At 43.9% G+C, this 16,815-nt stretch overlaps 1 protein-coding gene across 2 annotated transcripts in view; it reads left to right on the top strand.

The window, feature by feature from the left end:
- Positions 1 to 283: 283 nt before the first annotated feature.
- SUSD6 (sushi domain containing 6) overlaps positions 284 to 16,815 on the top strand; it is a 122,193-nt gene continuing 105,661 nt past the window's right edge. Inside the window, exon 1 of one of the 2 annotated variants that reach the window (XM_058293211.1) lies at positions 284 to 374. The gene's annotated coding sequence lies outside the window, so the exon portion shown is untranslated. Of the gene's footprint in view, positions 375 to 1,496; positions 1,788 to 16,815 lie in introns of those variants that run through there. The other variant, XM_058293209.1, reaches the window with a different exon arrangement.

The following is a 16,815-nucleotide window of genomic DNA, read 5'->3' as shown; positions in this document are numbered from 1 at the left end:
TCTGATGCCCCATCTACCTCATCTCCCATTACACCAAGCTGCCCACAGTGACGACCTGACCCGAGCTTCCATGCCTGCTTTCTTCCCTTTCCTCTCTTATTCTCTCCAGTTCCTTCCCCACCCTCTCGCTTGCTTCCTCGCCGCTCGTCCCCTTTGAGCCTTGGGCCCGCTCCGGGTGTTCCTGCCGCCCACACAGGCTGTCGCTGAGCTTCACTGCACATCTAGGCAGTGCTGATGTTTACTTTTCAACCCGTAGCCCGAGTAGAGGGGGGAAACGAGAAGAGTTGGGGGAAGGGGGTTTCGTCTTCTCGAGGGAGCCTCGACCCAGAAGGCAAGTAGGAAGACCGCAGAGAAAGGAAAGTCTTTCAGAAAAGGTAGCAGCCCGTCCGGGGTTCTGGGGGGCGGGGGGCCGGAAGGGGAAGGTTTTCTGGGGGAGGGTGTGTGAGCCTGGGGGAAGGGGAGGGCACTCTGCCGGCCAGTTAGAGCTACCTCAAGGACAGGACCTGTGAATGCACTGAGCTTTTCCAGAGAAACTACTCGAACTAGGCCTGGTGTGAGGCCCTAAGGGTGTATCTTGTCCACAGTGCAGAAGGGACGAGGGGCCTGCCTGACTTAAGCAGCCTGTGGATCGAAACGCGAGCTCTGCCTGATTTTCTAGTAGGAGCTTCTCAACATTTATTGACCACCTCTGCGTCAGGCAGTGTGCAAGGCTCTGGGCACAAAGATAAAAAGGCACAATCATCGCCCTCAAGGTGCCACAGGCCTTGTAAATACATACACCAAGGACTTCTTTCTTAGGGCAGCAGAGAGATCACCATAAACAAGTTAGCTATTCAGTGTCCAAACTGCCCCTAGTACGTGCAGGAAAATAGCCCCAGGAGGGAAATAAAGTTAGCAGTTTGACGAGGTTCTAGCCCCGGCTCTGCCGGTCCTTCCTCTGAACTTCCATTTTTCTCAACCTTAAGATGTGTGCTTTCGATGTGCTGAAGAATCACTTAAGTACGCGTGTTAGAGTAGAGATGCCAGAGGCTACCTCAGCCTTCCTGAATCACCAAGGTTGGGCGGTTGGGCGTGGGGACCCGGATCTGCATTTTTACACCCGCCCCTGGGATATTTTGAGGTTGGTAGACCAGGCACCAAGTTTGAGAAGTCCTGCTTAACAGGGAGATAATGGCCTGCCGCATGGATAAGTCAGGCGCTAATTCTGGAGCTAATAAGGCAACCTGATAGCAATCCAATTCTTTGCCCTGAAAGTGCAAATAATAATAGGAAAAGAATTGGGGAGCGCACCGCAAACGCCTTCCCAGTTGGCACTACGGCCGGGTTCCCGACAGCGCAATCGGTAACACTGCCCCTTTAAGGCGCCCCCAGTCCCGCCTTCCAGAGGGCATGCGTGCGGCCGCCGGCGCCTGCGTGGAGGCTGCTGCGGAGCGGTCCGGGCACCGCGACGCCGGCGCTTGTTGTGTGCGTGCCTGGCTCCGCCCCTTCCCCGCCCCTTCCCCTCCCCCGCCTCGGAGGTACCTCCCCCGCCCTCGCGGTACAGCTGGGCCAGTGACGCGGGCGCCACAGCAGCAGCTGCCGCCACAGGATTCCATTCTCCGAAGCCGGCGACAGCTTCGTCGCCTGCCTCTCCTCTGGTAGCGCCGAGCGACGCGAGCCAGACAGGGATACGCAGGGCCTGGCCTAGACCCGAGAGGGCTGCGGACGCGCGCAGGCGGCCGGACGGAACCCGGCGTCGCGGAAGCTGAGAGCGCCCCCCTCGCGGAGGTTGCTGCGCGGTTCCCTGGGTGAGTTGTCACCGCGGCTAGGGGCGGCCGGGGTCGGCCGGGGTCGGGCATTGTGTACCCTGCGCGCCGGGCCCGCTAACGGGGCGCGGGGCCGGTGTCGGCTGCATCCCGCGTCTCCGCACGCTGGCCCCGCTGTCATCGGCCGCCCGGCCGCGAGCTGCGCAGCCTGGAGCTCCGCTCTGGTGTGGCCGGGCCCGATGCGGGTTCGGGAGGGCGGTCGGGTCAGGACTGCGGGGTGGCGGCGTGGGCTGTGCAGAGGCCAGAGGAGAAACGGACGGCAGATTTCCACCCGGAAACGTGGTGGCCGTTCCGCGTCGCTGCCGAAGCAGAGCCGAGACCGGCCTTATGGGGCGTGCGGGGTCGCGGTTCCATCCTGGAAGTTAAGAGTGGAAACTACACTTTGAATGGAGGTGGAGAGGAGGTGGGCAGAGGCCTGTCTTTTTTATTACTATTATTTTTAACCCACAAACCGCGTAAAGCTTCTAGGTCCTGCTCTGGGAAAGAGTTGGTATAGCGATGGTGGATTTGCTGAGGAAATCCTGGAGCCCGTGTGTGTGCGCCCGAACTTTCTGGAGCCTACGCGCCTCGGCAGGTCTTTAGGTCCAAAAACTTCTTATTATCTGTGCTGAGACTTACCGAAACCGCTTCCTGTTTGTGTGTGTGTGTGTGTATACACGCATATACACATTTCCTTTTGTATTCCTTGTTTGTAGAGATTTCAGATATTAGTGTATGTCTTATCTTCCAGCAGGGTTGTGATTGTGAGTCTGCTGAAGTGGAAAAAGTTACCTGTATGGAGATATGGAAGGGGAGGTAGTTAGGAGGACCAGGAGAAAAGAAGCGTCTAAATCAAGTCATTGACTCGTTAGAGGGAAGTTCATGTTTCAGCAAAGAGACCTAATACTCTTGTGGCCACAGAAGTTTCGGTGGCAGGCGTCATGCCTGGCTTTGTTGTTCTTGCTAACTGGGCTTGTGTGTGTCCTGCACGGATATGCAGTGAGTAAAATAACCCACTTCAGGTAAACGCGAGGTATTTAATCCTTTGTAGATGTACAGACGTGGGAATGTGTCTTTTTACCCTTCACAGTGATCGGTTCATTTCTTGCTTTTTTCATTCTTCTGGTTGAAACATATATTATACATACATACATATATACATATGCATACATACACACAAACATGAATAATTGAATGATGTATGCTCGCAGATGCACACACATCCACCTTTTCTGTTTTGGGAATTCCACACCAAAATTTTCATCATCTAATAGAGTTTAGTAGAGACATGTGCTTGGCATTGAGTTCTGAATTTGGTGGGCCTTGCATTTTTAGCTAGATGCATGTTACCCAGAAATGAAAATTTTCACAGTGGCAAGGGGAAGGGGATGGGTAGGAAGGGGGAGAGGATGGGAACATTTCAGTAAAGATGTTAATAGAGTAATAGTAATAGCTGTAAGAAGGAAATGTTCTTGGTACTAAATATCAAGCTTTTTGCAAAGAACTTTACTTTCTTGATCTCCTTTAATAAACATATATGTATTTTTTATTAGAGAAGTTGTGAATTTACAATGCTTAATGTGCAGAATTCCCATACAACACCCCTCCACCAACACCTTACATTGTTGTGGAACATTCATTACAGATTTGAAAGAACATCATCAAACTATTACCAATAACATACATTTGGTATGTTTTTTTTTCCATACCCCCCATTATTAACACCATGTGTGAGTATTGTACATTTGTTATAATTCATGAGCAGATACTCAGTTTATTTGGGTTTATGTTGTTAGCTTTCATTGACAGTCACTTGTAGTTTAAGGAACTTATACCCAATGCATTCAACAGATGACAGTACTGGTGTGAGTTCTAACAGGTAGAACTTCTGTCCACAAGTGACTTTTTAGATACCATTGTTGAAATGGCATATGAAAACAAGTCCTTACCCACACCTAGGCAGGGGCAGGTTCCTGGGTGCTCAGTTTAAATCCTAGAGCAAGCCCACTGTTAGATGACAGAATTCGACTATTTGCTGCGGCCTATCTTCTCAAAGCCCAGAATTTGGCCAGATAGAGAGAAGAGGAAGGAAGGTAGAATGAGGTATTACAGATTCAAGCTAGTGGATGAAGAGACCTCAGCATTTTGTCTTGTTTCCTGGCCCTTCATTGTGTGGTGACAGAACTTGTACTCTTATGTAATGGTGCATCTCCGGACAGGGGATTTCCTTCTTTGCTCCTCCTGGGGCAGCAGTTTCTACAACTACAACATGTGTGCCTGTCCACACACATGCACCATGCACATGTACCCTCCAGAAGAACCTGGCTTCTTAAAAGTAAGATCTTTCAAGTTTATAACTACTAATGTTGTTTCACTCCCTTCCTGCCTTTCTACCCCCCAGATTAAAACTTGCTTTTTTGTTTCAAACCTTTTCTTTTCTTTCTTCTTTTTTTTTTCTAGTTTCTTTAGCTTATTCTGACAGCCAGGTTGCTACTGGTATCATCTCTTAGCTAGGATAATTAGAGTATCTTTAAAAAGAATTAGTTAGCCACATAATCTTCCTTATTTCAGTACCAGAGTAGAAGTGAACTGGGGAGAATGTCTAAAGCAGAATTATTTGCTGGCAGTGAGGGAGGGCCAGAAAGCATAGGCATTTGTGTTTCCTCTCTGGTTTCCCAGTTACCAAGGGAGAATTCACCAAGAGGCAGTGGTAGGGCCATAGGGCTCACTTGTAGGCCTGCAATGCCCATTTTGACTCCTGAATGTCAGCTGACCCACCAAACCAAATTGTATAATTCCCATGCATGAAGCATGCTGCTGACCTGAATAGACATGTGGTCAGGTTGAAGCTGAAAAAGCAGAATTCAATTTTCCTCCTCTGTACCAGGGAGTCTTGTTTTTGGGGGACATTTTCTTGGCAGTGGTCTAATGTTATAGCAGTAGGAAAAGATGAGAAGGAGCAAATAGACAGAGGAGCCCTGTGTCTTTCTTTGTATTTTAATTTTGAAAGACCTTGCTTACCATTTAGGGTCAGAAATTAATGTGCTAGAAAAATGTTGCTTTGTCCCAGACTTAGTACTGAGGCTTAGGGCATTTAGTTTAAGGGTGAGCATTGGAACAAATGCATATATGATAATAGAGACTTTTTCTCCTGGGTTTTCCTCAAGATGGCTTCAATCTAGGGGTCATCCACATAGTTCATCTTAGTGATATTTCAGTAATTGGATTGATTTTTTAAAAAGTAATTTTCTTAAGTTTGTGGCCACTCGCCGGAAATTTGAAAACTAGACCAGTGAGACTGTATCACCTATAACGTGGGAGGAGGGCTCTTTCCATGCTAGTGGTAGAGTAGGAGGTTGGGAATGGGGGCTTTGTGATGGAGGTTTGAAGCTATTAACGGTACTAAACTAATTTCAGGTGAGCTGGTGGTAACCGCCCTTGAACCTTAAGATCTGTTCACTCCCACCCTGCTGGGGGCAGCGGCTTTTGTTCTTTTGGATGCCTGTCTCTTTGTATTCACCTTTTCTCTGAAAAAAAATGAGGTGCTGGGGAAAGAGAGGTTTATGCCTTAAAAGGCTTAGGTTTTAGCAGCAGAATCTGTCAGGCACCTGTGGGTGCTTTCTTCTTGTGCTCTTATGTGTCTGTGGCTGTGTCTTATTTCTTTCTCTCTTAGTTCTTCGGCCCAGAAACCAGCAGGGTTTCTCCGTTTGCTGTCTCATCCTTTGGTTCTTAAGCAAGTGTGGAAGTCTCCACTCTGCTGGTAGACCTCATAGTGATTCTTAGCTGGGTCTCTTCAGCCGTGAAGAGCCACCTGTGCTTCTGTCAGGGCTGGGGACAGTTGAATCTCTGTGCAGGTATTGGGTATAGCAACAGCAGGAAATGCAGCAACTGCAGTGAGAACAGAAATGGATTTCACAGACTTCGGTGTTGCCTGTGATGTACTCTTCTTCTCCGGCTTTTACATCTCAGAAAGGAAAATAGCCACCCTTGAAACATCTGAAGGTTGCATGCCAAGAATTCATGCAGTACTTCAGAAACAGGATATTACTGAAGCATTTTTCTCAAGCAGAAACAGATGTAGTTCCTGTTACTGTAGCCAGTGTTAGTAGATCCTTAAAATTACCCAGTAGAAATGTACCCCTCCAGACACATACACTTTACATGTGTGTATTTATTTATTTATTTATGGACAAGGACCTACCCATTGCTTGGGGGAAGTTAGCCTGGTATTCCTGATGAGAGTGATAGGGTTCTCAGCGGGTTTGCAGATGGCAAAGTTGGCGACTGACAGTTATTACTTATAGGATTGTTGATGGTGAAAAATTAATTGGTTTAGAATTCTGCTGCTGCTGGAGATTGGGCACAAGCTTTCAGAGAAGAGATGTAAATAGGATTCTTTCTCAGCCTCCCCTTTTTTACCATCCTTTCTTAAGGCAGGGGAATGTCGAATCTTTTAAAATCCAACTTGCCTTCACCCACAGAAGTTTAAGATCAGAGCGTGGAATTGTACTTTATATAGACTGTCCTTGCTGAAATTTCCTTTGGCCAGACTAGGCTTCAGTTGCTGACAAAGCCAGTAAAATGAAACTGGCTTCTGGGAATGGGATAGGAGCCTGTTTATCTAACCCTTCTTTAGGTTTTTCTTACTTGAACTCAAGAAGTGGGTGGATATTTCCCCTCACTTGAAAAAGGGAACATGGTGGTTCTGCTTATTTTGCATTTTAAATTGTAATAGTTTAGGCAAACTGTCTAAGGGAAGTCTGAGGGGAATTTTTTGTCAATTTACTGGGACAAGACTGCAAAAAGCTTAGAAAATATGGGGGTGGGATGGGAATCAACATGATTTTACTACCTTAACACAATCATTTCCATATATTCCATTTTCTTGGATCTTTTAGTTGGCAGTCCCTATTCATTCTATTTTGTATTCTGCGTTTTTTCACTTTGGATTATACCATAAACATTTTTCCGTGATGACACATAGGCTTTATAATTATTTTTTTAACAGCTTTATACTATTCTGTGGATTAAATGTACGGTGATTCAAATATCCTCCTTTATACACGTGGATTTCCAGTTTTGCTCAAGAATATTTTTGGGGACGTTTTATTTTGTTGTATTTATTGATTTATTTGAATAGGTTTACTGAGACAATTTATAGATCATAAAATTTACTCATTTAAAGTGTAAAATTCAGTGGATTTTAATATGTTAGTGGAATTACACAGCTATCACTATGATATAATTTTAGAACATTTTCATCACCCTAAAAGAAATCCCATTAACAGTCATTCGCCATTCTGGTGCAGTTCCTCAACCCTTGACAACCACTGATCTACTTTCTGTCTCTATAGATTTACCTATTTGGGCTTTTTATATAAATGGAGTCATATAATATATGGACTTTAATAACTGGTTCCTTTTACTTGGCATGTTTTTTTGAGGTTTATCCATATTCCATTTTATTGTCAAATAATATTCCATTAAATGGATATATCACATTTTGTTTGTTCATTCATCAGTTAATGGACATTTGGATGGTTTCCACTTTTGGGTTTTTGTGAATAGTGCTGCCATAAAGATCCCTGCACAAGTTTTTGTGTGGAAATATGTTTTTGTTTTGTTTTTTTTTACAGATTTATTTTATTTCTTCACACACAGCATCTCCCTCCCCCTCATTGTTTGTACTTGCTGTCTCCTCTCCGTGTCTGCTCGTCTTCTTTTTAGAAGGCGCTAGGACTGAACCTAGGACCTCCCTATGTGGGAGGGAAGTTCCCAATTGCTTGCCGCCACTGCTGCTCCCTGTTTGTTTTTGCCTTTGGCTGTGTTTCCTGGGTGTGTCAGCTCACCACTCCAGCCTTTTGTGCTAGCTAGCTGTCTTGCTTGCTGCTTCTTAGGGGACACCGGGAACTGAACTTGGGGCCTCCCCCAAGTAGTAGGCAGGAAACCAACTGCTTGAACCACATCCACTTTCCTAATTTCTTGAGGTATTTTAAAAAGCTGTATCCATATTTCTCTTTGGAACTAATATTCTACTTGGTTATGCAGTTTGAGGAAGGAAAAGATTATAGCATAATCTCTTGGTCATATGGTATTAAGGATAGCCCTGAAAAAAAAAAATCCTGTATTCATGAAGTTTGAACTTTCTAATAGCATTGTTTCCAAATGTGCAGACCTTTAAACTGTGGTTAGTTGACAGATGCAGTAGTGCCTAAATTCATTGCACATTTACTGCTGCTTTATAAAAAAAGATTTTCAGTATGAAGCCTCAGTTCTAAAGTGAGTTGTGTTTTATGGAGAGAACTTTATCATGAGCCCAACAGAACCTTCCTTATCAAATGTAATTTATAGTTCTCGATACTTTCGCTTTCCTTGTGACAAATTCCATGCCAGGGTTCTGTGCACCTGCTTAGAAGCTTCTGCTACGCTGGGGAGTAGAATGTTTACTGAACAGGGACATCCAGAAAGATAGGGAGAAGGGAGAGGGGCTGAGTACAGTTAAAATGTAGGTCTGAGAAAGAAAGCTCATAAGAACAGCTAACAGGTGGACTTAGGTTACACTCGAGGTTAAAAATATAGATCATGCCAGACACAAAAAGGAACAGATGGTGCTGCTGGGAGTATCATTTCCTCTTCAGGAACTACCCCTGGGTGGTTTGACATCATGCCCGTCATATTACTGAAATAATGCAACAGCATGTCTCCTTTTGCCCTTTCCCTAGCTGGTCTTGATTTCCCTACCTCTAGATTCGACCACAGGCTCCGACATATGCAGGCCCACCTGTCAGAGGGTCAAGGTGGATCTATGCCAGAGAAACATACGGATAGAGCACATGTCCTTTGCCTAACAAGATGGATAAAAGTGAGAATTTGAATTATCTTCTCCAAGGTCCTACGACTTTGGCCAAGTCCAGCAATCAGGTCTTCTAGAAAGTTTCCTCCTGTGTATGTCTGTGTGTAAATATGTGTGATTGGAGCCATAACTTCCTGCCAAAATTCATTGCCCAGAGTTTTGAATTTGGAGCAGGTCCTGTCTATTAATGCAGAATCTGTTTTCAAGTCCTAGGAGTCTCAAAAGCTGAGGTGAGGCAAGACTCTTATCTGAAGATTTGAATTTTTGATTGTAGGTTTCCAAGTGTTACCAAACTCCTTGCATGACAAGCCAAGTATGCAAAGAGAGAGACTTGGTAGATCGTGAAATTGTAGAGTTGGAAGGATGGGACTTTGGAGATAGGCTCCTTCTATTCCCTCATTTATAGAAAAGGAAAAATTGGAAATGAATGCCCAGGGAGTGAAAGGGCTCTGATGTACCCTGGTGTGGTCAATTTCTCTTTTCATCTGGGCCTGCCCCAGGAAAGGATGGGGTTCTAAATGGAGCTAAGCAAAGTGTGTGGTTCATGTTGTTAGGAACAAGCTCATGTTTGTTCAAGGATATTTTGGGAACATTTTATTTTGTTGTATTCTCTTTCAATTTTTTTCCTGATATGATTGTTGTTTTAACTTTAATAGTGAAATTACAAACAGGTCTCAGTCTTTCAGTCCAGTTCTTCTGAGTAAGAACTATTCTTAAAGTAGGTTTGGTTGTGCTTTGGCTGACCTTAACTTAACTATTTCATCTCTGTGCTGTTCTTTGCAATTCAGGCCTTTGGGCCTGCCTTAGCCTCAGATAGGTCCAGGGACAGGTGCTGGTAGCATTCTAGGTATAGTAAGACTTCCTGATGATTAGGAGCATGCTACTCAGCTCCCCACCCCCAATCCCTTAGAAGACCCAAACCCTTTACAACAGTGGTTCTGATTTCCTTGGGCTTATTTTATTTGAGGTCAGTCCACCCATCCAAATGCAGCATGAACATTCATCTCTAATTGGATATTTCGAATCAGACAGGATAGAAACACTCTCTTTCCTGAGCAGTTTTGTGTTCAGTAGATGCTGCTGTTGTGTTTGGCATGCTCAGTACATTTCTAGAGAGTTAATGATTGGTCTCTTAGTTGGTTCACACTCCAGTCAATCCTTGGTTTCTCATCTGCCTCCAGATAGAAACTGCTGTGGGAAGGCCATTTATTTACCTCCTTGTTTTAGTTGTATGGGAATTTGTTTGTTATACAGCAGAATGGCAAGAAAAACAGGCTCTGGGTTTCGTAAGCACTCATTGGTCCATCTTTCTCTCCCTTTACACCCACCCTCAAGTCATAATAATTTGTGAGGTGGTAATCTGGTTGGGCTATGATGTCAGGCTGATGGGAGGTAGGTGGGTGGTTGCAGAATGAACCAAAAGGAAGTAAATCTAGTCATGTGTTTGACAAATATTTATTGAATGCCTGCGCTAGGCTCGATATACAGTTGTGAAAAAAGAACAAATAGACACAGTACTTGCCCTCATGGAGTTAACAGTCCAGGAGAATACCTGTGAGGTATTTAAGAGTAGTATTTGAGGGAGTGGATGTAGTCCACGTGGTTGAGTGCCTGCTTCCCACATATGAAGTCTGAGTTCAATCCCCCCCCCAGGACTTCTTTAAAAAAAAAAAAAGAGTAGTATTTGAGGAATCCATACTGCTTTGAAGAAGTCACTCTGGCTTTTTTGGTGACATATGTGCTCCAAACTAACAGCCTGAATCTAAGGAGGGCTTTTTTTTTTTTAAGGAAGTATGAGATTGAATCTGGGACCTCATTGAGGTATAACAGACACTCAACCACTGAGCCACACTTGTTTCCCAAGAAGAGGACTTTAAAAAAATATCATTGGTGGATTCCCCTGGCCTCCTGGCAAGAGGGCAAATTGCCTTTCTCTCCAGTGTGAGCTAGGACTATGAGTTTGGTCTGGTGTGAAAAAGATTCTCCTTTTCCAGTTTTTCTTATCCTGCCTTTCTTTAATGTGGGAATGTTTTCTGACCCTGAAAGGTCCTTTTTTAAATTTAGGAAAGTAAGCATGGGATCACCATTAGGAAGTTGAGAGAAGAAATAGGATCAGTGGAGCGAATTCCTTGGGGAACCTTTTTTCTCTCCATCTCCCTCAACTCGAAGCTTTAGAAATAAATGTTGATTTTTGATGCTTTGTTTCCTGATAAATATATGGTTTTATAACCTGCTGGGGGCAGTAAAGGACCTAGTACAATACTGGTACAAATGAGACCCTTAATAAATATATTGGTTAAATTTTATTTCTGAATAGCCATCTCTATGTAGAGCCCAGGCTGTGGCTGATTGGAAGTTCCCTGAGGTCGGTGACCATGTCTTCCACTTCTTTGTACCTAATTCCTAGGTTAATTGGCTGGGTGGTAAATGATTGACCAGGAATAGAGGATGAAAATAAAAAGGATGGAAGGGCAGGGTGATTTTGAGGGCCTGAGTCGTTATCACAGGGAATGAAAGAGTGTTTCTTCATGAAATTCTTAAAGCAGTCATTTGGAGGGAGGACTGGTTTGAGTAAAAAACAAATATGAACAAGGTGATAAAAACTCACTCTGACTGGTGGCAGGAAAAGTAGTCAGTGCACAAACTGTGGAGGAAGGAGGAGGCATGGGAGGTATATCCAAAATGTTTTAGCAAGGCCAGTCAAAAACAAACTCCTGGGCCCCTTCAGAATTATGGTTGAAGACCAGAGAGTCAGTCATCCCTGCTTATTTTCCAGTGTAGATCTTTGTTTCTGAGAACTCTGTCATTCTCTCAAAGGCCTCAGGAGGCATGAGTCACGCCCCCAAACCAACTGACATATGTGCTTCTGTGGTCTGGCTTAATTATTTGTTTTTAGTATCTACTATGGATCGGGTTGCAGGCAAGGAAGTAGTTAACACAGAGTGGCTTATTTCTGGTTTTTCTCCAAAAATGATTTCTTTTGGGAACTGTTCTTTTATCTCCAGAATCATAAAATATAATTTTTTGGGTCATTTCATTCAAAGATCTGTGCATGCTTTTTAAAAAGCACATCTTTGAAAAGATGCTCTGTATAAATGCTAAAGTGCTTTCCGTGGTGTACGTGTGGGCAGTGGTAGAATGAACAGCTATCAGAGCCTTTGGTGTTGGTATAAATTTCTGTGAATGGTGAAGATATTAGTAGGGTATCACTAGGGCAGGGTTTCTTAACCTTTTTTTTGTTACACGAACCCCTTTGCCAGTTAGGTGAAAACCATGGACCCCTTACTAAGTGCACTATACTGTGTACTATGTAATAAATATATCATACCCACACCAACACGTCCCCACAAAAATAATGTTTTTTTGAATTTCAATTCTTGTTAAGAACCCCTGCACTAGGGCAGCGAGGTGGGGTATTTTTCAAGAAACACATCTGAACTCATTCATTAACTGAGCAAGCATTGAATAAAGATAGGGTACCAGGCCCTTTAGCGTAATTTTCTCCCCACATGGATTCTTTGCAACACAGTTTAATGCATAAGTATGCATTTTAAAACTTGTTCTCTAATTTTTTGGTTATTCTTTTTTTCCTTGTAGATTTCAATCCCCTTGAGGATGGAGGGGCTGGATTAAGCTTCCTTTGTGTTTACTATGCAGACTGGGCATCCATATTAATAGCAGTAAATATTTTTTTATCTTACAAAGTGCTTTCCTCTGAGACATTTCATATAATACTGTGAGGAAGATTTTAGTGCCATTTTAAAAGTGGGAAAGCCAAACCCTTTGGTAACCAATAGGCATTTTGTAGGGACTATACTTACTTGTACAATAGTGACAAAGGCATTTAGGGTTCAAATGCTAGATCAAGCATTGGTAGCTCATCCTAGGAAATAAGAAACCACCCAAATTTGTGAACTCAATAAACTTCAATTTGCCAATGAAACCCAACATTACAGTTCCTTTCCTGTGCCTCCACCGCCCCCACCGAAGCACAGGTACCCACTCTCAGGCTCAGTATGTCAATATGTTTTTGTGTACTGATGGGACAAAAATGTGAAGGTGTACATAATTTTAAAGGGCAGCCTTTATCTCCTAAGTAAAAAGCATTCCCATGCAGTTTGAGGGACTTTTATATTGTGCCACAGACATAAAACCCTCGTATCTCTATTTCATGTAGTTGATGGGTTTTTAGAAGGTCTGGATGGGAGTGAGCCAAAGCAGAAATTATAAGACCCTTGGGATCTAAAGATTCTTTGCTGGTTTTTTTTTTAAAGACTTGTTTCTCTCCCTTCTCCCTCCCCCACCCCCCATTGTCGGCTCTCTCTGTCCATTTGCTGTGTGTTCTTCTGTGTCTGCTTGTGTTCTGTAAGTGGCACCGGGAATCTTTGTCTCTCTTTGTTGTGTCATCTTGCTACGCCAGCTCTCTGTGTGTGCGGTGCCACTCCTGGGCAGGCTGCGCTTTTTTTGCATGGGGCTGCTGTCCTTTCAGGGTTCACTCCTTGCGCGTGGGGCTCCCCTACGTGGGGGACACCCTTGCGTGGCACGGCACTCCTTGCACGTATCAGCACTGCGCATGAGCCAGCTCACCACATGAGTCAGGAGACCCTGGGTTTGAACCCTGGACCTTCCATGTGGTAGGCAGATGCTCTATCCATTGAGCCAAATCTGCTTCCCTTGATGGGATTTTTGAGCAGCTCTATAAACCTGCCCTATATCAGGGCATTGTTTGAGTTTTCATTCTGTTCTTTTGAAGATGCAGTCTGACACTAGTCAGCAATGATGGGTCCAGGGTCTTCTTAAGATGCTTCCTACCCCACTGTTTCCAAAGGGGGACTGTGTTTGCCTCAGAACTTATGAGTGCTCCTCCTGATGGAGCTTCCTTCCTTTTGCTGCTGACGCAAGGAGCCCAGCATCTCTTGTAGGCAAGACGCTTCCTCTTCCCATTGCCCTGCCCTTGTTTTCAGAGGTGGAAGATGAGCCTGTCTGGGCAATGAGGAGGTTAGAAATGAACATCCTCCCTTACCTGTGGCAGCTTCAATTTAAAAGACTATAAGGCCCCCAAAAAGAAAAGAAAAAAAAGTAAAATGAATATAAGGGGAGCAGATGTAGCTCAAACAGTTGAGCACCCGCCTTCCACACGGGAGGTCCTGGGTTTGGTTCCTGGTGCCTCCTAAAGAAGACAAACAAACAATGAGCAGACATGGAGCAAAAACCATGAGCAGACAAGAAAAAACACAAATGAGCAGGGAGCACATGTGGCTCAAGTAGTTGAGCACCTGCCTCCCTCATGGGAGATCCTGGGTTTGGTTACCCATGTCTCCCAAATAAGAAAACCAGACAGACAACAAGCAAAAAAACAACAACGAGCAAACAGTCAAGAGAGCCACGGGGGGTGGGGGAATATAAGGCAGTGTTGATGTTCTTGGAGCAGGGATGTGCTTGGACAACTCTGTCTCTTTTTTCCATCTAGTTGGGAGAGTGGAGAAGTAGGACAGGCTGTGGGCCAGGCAGTTTTCTCTTTTTTTTACTATGGTGAATGAAAACAGACAATGTTTAAGAAGTTGGTATTGCCTGGGAAGCAGTGGAATGTAGCAGGCTTTGGAATCAGATTGACCCTGCTTTGAATCTCAGTTCTGCCACTTGTCAGCTATTTGACCTTGAGAAAATGTAATCTTTGTGATCCTCAGTTTTAGGAAATAGAGACAATAATATTAATAGTATCTATCTTCAGAAGGGTAGCTACCAAAATATTCAAGAGTACTTGGGGTGAATGATTCTGGGGTAATAAGGAGTAAAGAGAAACTATAACAAACTTTTATCACTTGAAATTTTCACTATTGGCGTGTATGTCTTGAATAATTGATTAAAATTACATTTAAAAGTATACCCCTTGCCCCTGTAAGATTGTTATGAGCTTTATATGAAATCTGATATTTAAAACAGTAAATATTGTGCCTAACAACCAAAGGATACTCAATGACAGTTTGGGAAAGAAGTAATATTAATAGTTAACTATTGCTTATGTAGTGCTAGATTTTCCATCTGGCTGTGTGGCTTTGGGTAAGTCTCTTAACTGTTAAACCTAGGCTTCATCAACTGCAAATGGGAGTTAATAATAGTGTCTACTACATATGGGGCATGTATATGTGAGGATTAAATATTATAAGTTACAGTAGTTATAGTATGGTATGGTATGTGGCACATAGTAAATGCTCAGAAAGTTTTGGCTTTTATCAGCTGTTATACTCACAGTTGGCTTGAAATGAAGTGGGAGTTTAGCCCATTTTACAGTTAAAGAGGGAAGTGGACGTGGCTCAACTGATAGAGCGTCCACCTACCATATGGGGGGTCCAGGGTTTGATACCCAGGGCCTCCTGACCCATGTGGTAAGCTGGCCCATAAGCAGTGCTCCTGCGCAAGCAGTGCCGTGCCATGTAGGGGCGCCCCTGTGTAGGGATGCCCCATGTGCAAGGAGTGCACCCTGCAAAGTGATCCGCCCTACGTGAAAAAAGCTCTGCCCGCCCAGGAGTGGCACCGCACACACGGAGAGCTGTCGCAGCAAGATGACACAACAAAGAGAGAGACAGATTCTTGGTGCCACCAGATAATACAAACGGACGCAGAAGAACACACAGGGAATGGACACAGAGAGCAGACAAAGGGGGGGAGGGGAGAGAAATAAAATAAATCTTTAAAAAAATAAAAATAAAGTTAAAAGAAAGTAAGGCACAGAGTAATTAGGTGACTTGTCTTTAGGCCAAATGTTGGGTTATCCACTAAAATGGAGAATGATGCCTGGGTGATCTCACTCATGTTTCAGTGCTTGCTCTGTCAGCCTGGGTAGCAAACCATGGAGGTCTTGGCAGGCAGGCAGACATGAAGCACTGGCCAGGGCTGGGGTTATGAAACACAGCAGAGCAGCAGCGGTCTGTGCACAGAAGTTAATCAGGGTATGTTTGGGGTGGGTGGATAATGAGGATGAGGGAAGGCCAGCTTAGGACCACATCCTTTTCTCACTTCCCAAAGCAAATGGAGCCATCCAGAGTCACAAAAGGGAAGTTCTTGCTTCCTCTCTCCTTTTGCTTCCACATCCTCTTGGTACTAGCAAGTGGCATAGACTTTTTGCCACTGCCCATATTGTGGGTTCAGTTTGTTGAACTCTTAACAGGTCCAGAAAATTCAGGCATGGTCTTCTCTTATAAGCTGCAGGAGTCCATTACTGACAGTGATATAGTCTGAGTGTGCTCATTCTCTCCCTCCTTTCATCTTGGGAGGCCCACATTAGGGGAAGGTCTCTCTCCACTGCTTTGGTACTGTCCATGGTTCCCCAAGTGCCCTAATAACTATCTGTCCTGTTCCTTGGATTGAGTTAAAGCCAGTCTTGGTGGGAAATAGGTTGAGTTTCAGTGTGGATTATTGTGATGTATATTCACATTTTGAGAGGGTAAAATCTCAGACAACTGAGTGATTTCTACCCAGTATATTTTCCAAAGAATAAGAGACTCTTGTGCCCTGACTGAATTGTGGGGCCAGAGCTGTCTGTGGCTCAGCTTCCACCTCAGATCCCTTTTTATTAGACTTTACCACATTTGCCCTACTCACTTCTTCTCAGGGATCATGAGATACTTACCAATTGATGGCGATTACAAGTAATGGAATATCAAGTTTTGTAAGTTTGCATAGTGGCCTGGAAGAAAAATTGTGTATTATTAAACAGACTTAAACATTTTTTGTTGTTGTTGTAACATGCAGACAACATAACATTTCCCATTTTAACCACTTGCAAGTATACAATTCAGTGGAGTTAATTACATTCTTAATGTTGTGCTACCATCACCACCATCCATTACCAACATTTTTCTGTCACCCAAACAGAAACTCTGTATCCGCCTCTACCCTCTGCCACTGATACCCTGTAATCTACTTTTGTCTCTGAATTTGTGTATTCTAGTTATTTCGTATAAGTGAGATGATACAGTATTTTTCCTTTTGGGTCTGGCTTATTTCACTCAACATGATGTTTTCAAGGTTCATCCATATTGTAGCATATATCAGAAATTCATTCCTCTTTATGGCTGAATAATATTCCATTAAGTTTATACCACCCACATTTTATTTGTTCATCTATTGATGGACACTTGGGTTGTTTCCACCTTTCGGCAGTGGTGAATAATACTG

The sequence above is a fragment of the Dasypus novemcinctus genome, chromosome 3 (genome assembly GCF_030445035.2).
Source record: "Dasypus novemcinctus isolate mDasNov1 chromosome 3, mDasNov1.1.hap2, whole genome shotgun sequence".
NCBI lineage: Eukaryota > Metazoa > Chordata > Mammalia > Cingulata > Dasypodidae > Dasypus > Dasypus novemcinctus.
The sequence above is the reverse complement of the archived record's forward strand: the minus strand, read 5'-3'. Positions and strand labels throughout refer to the sequence as shown.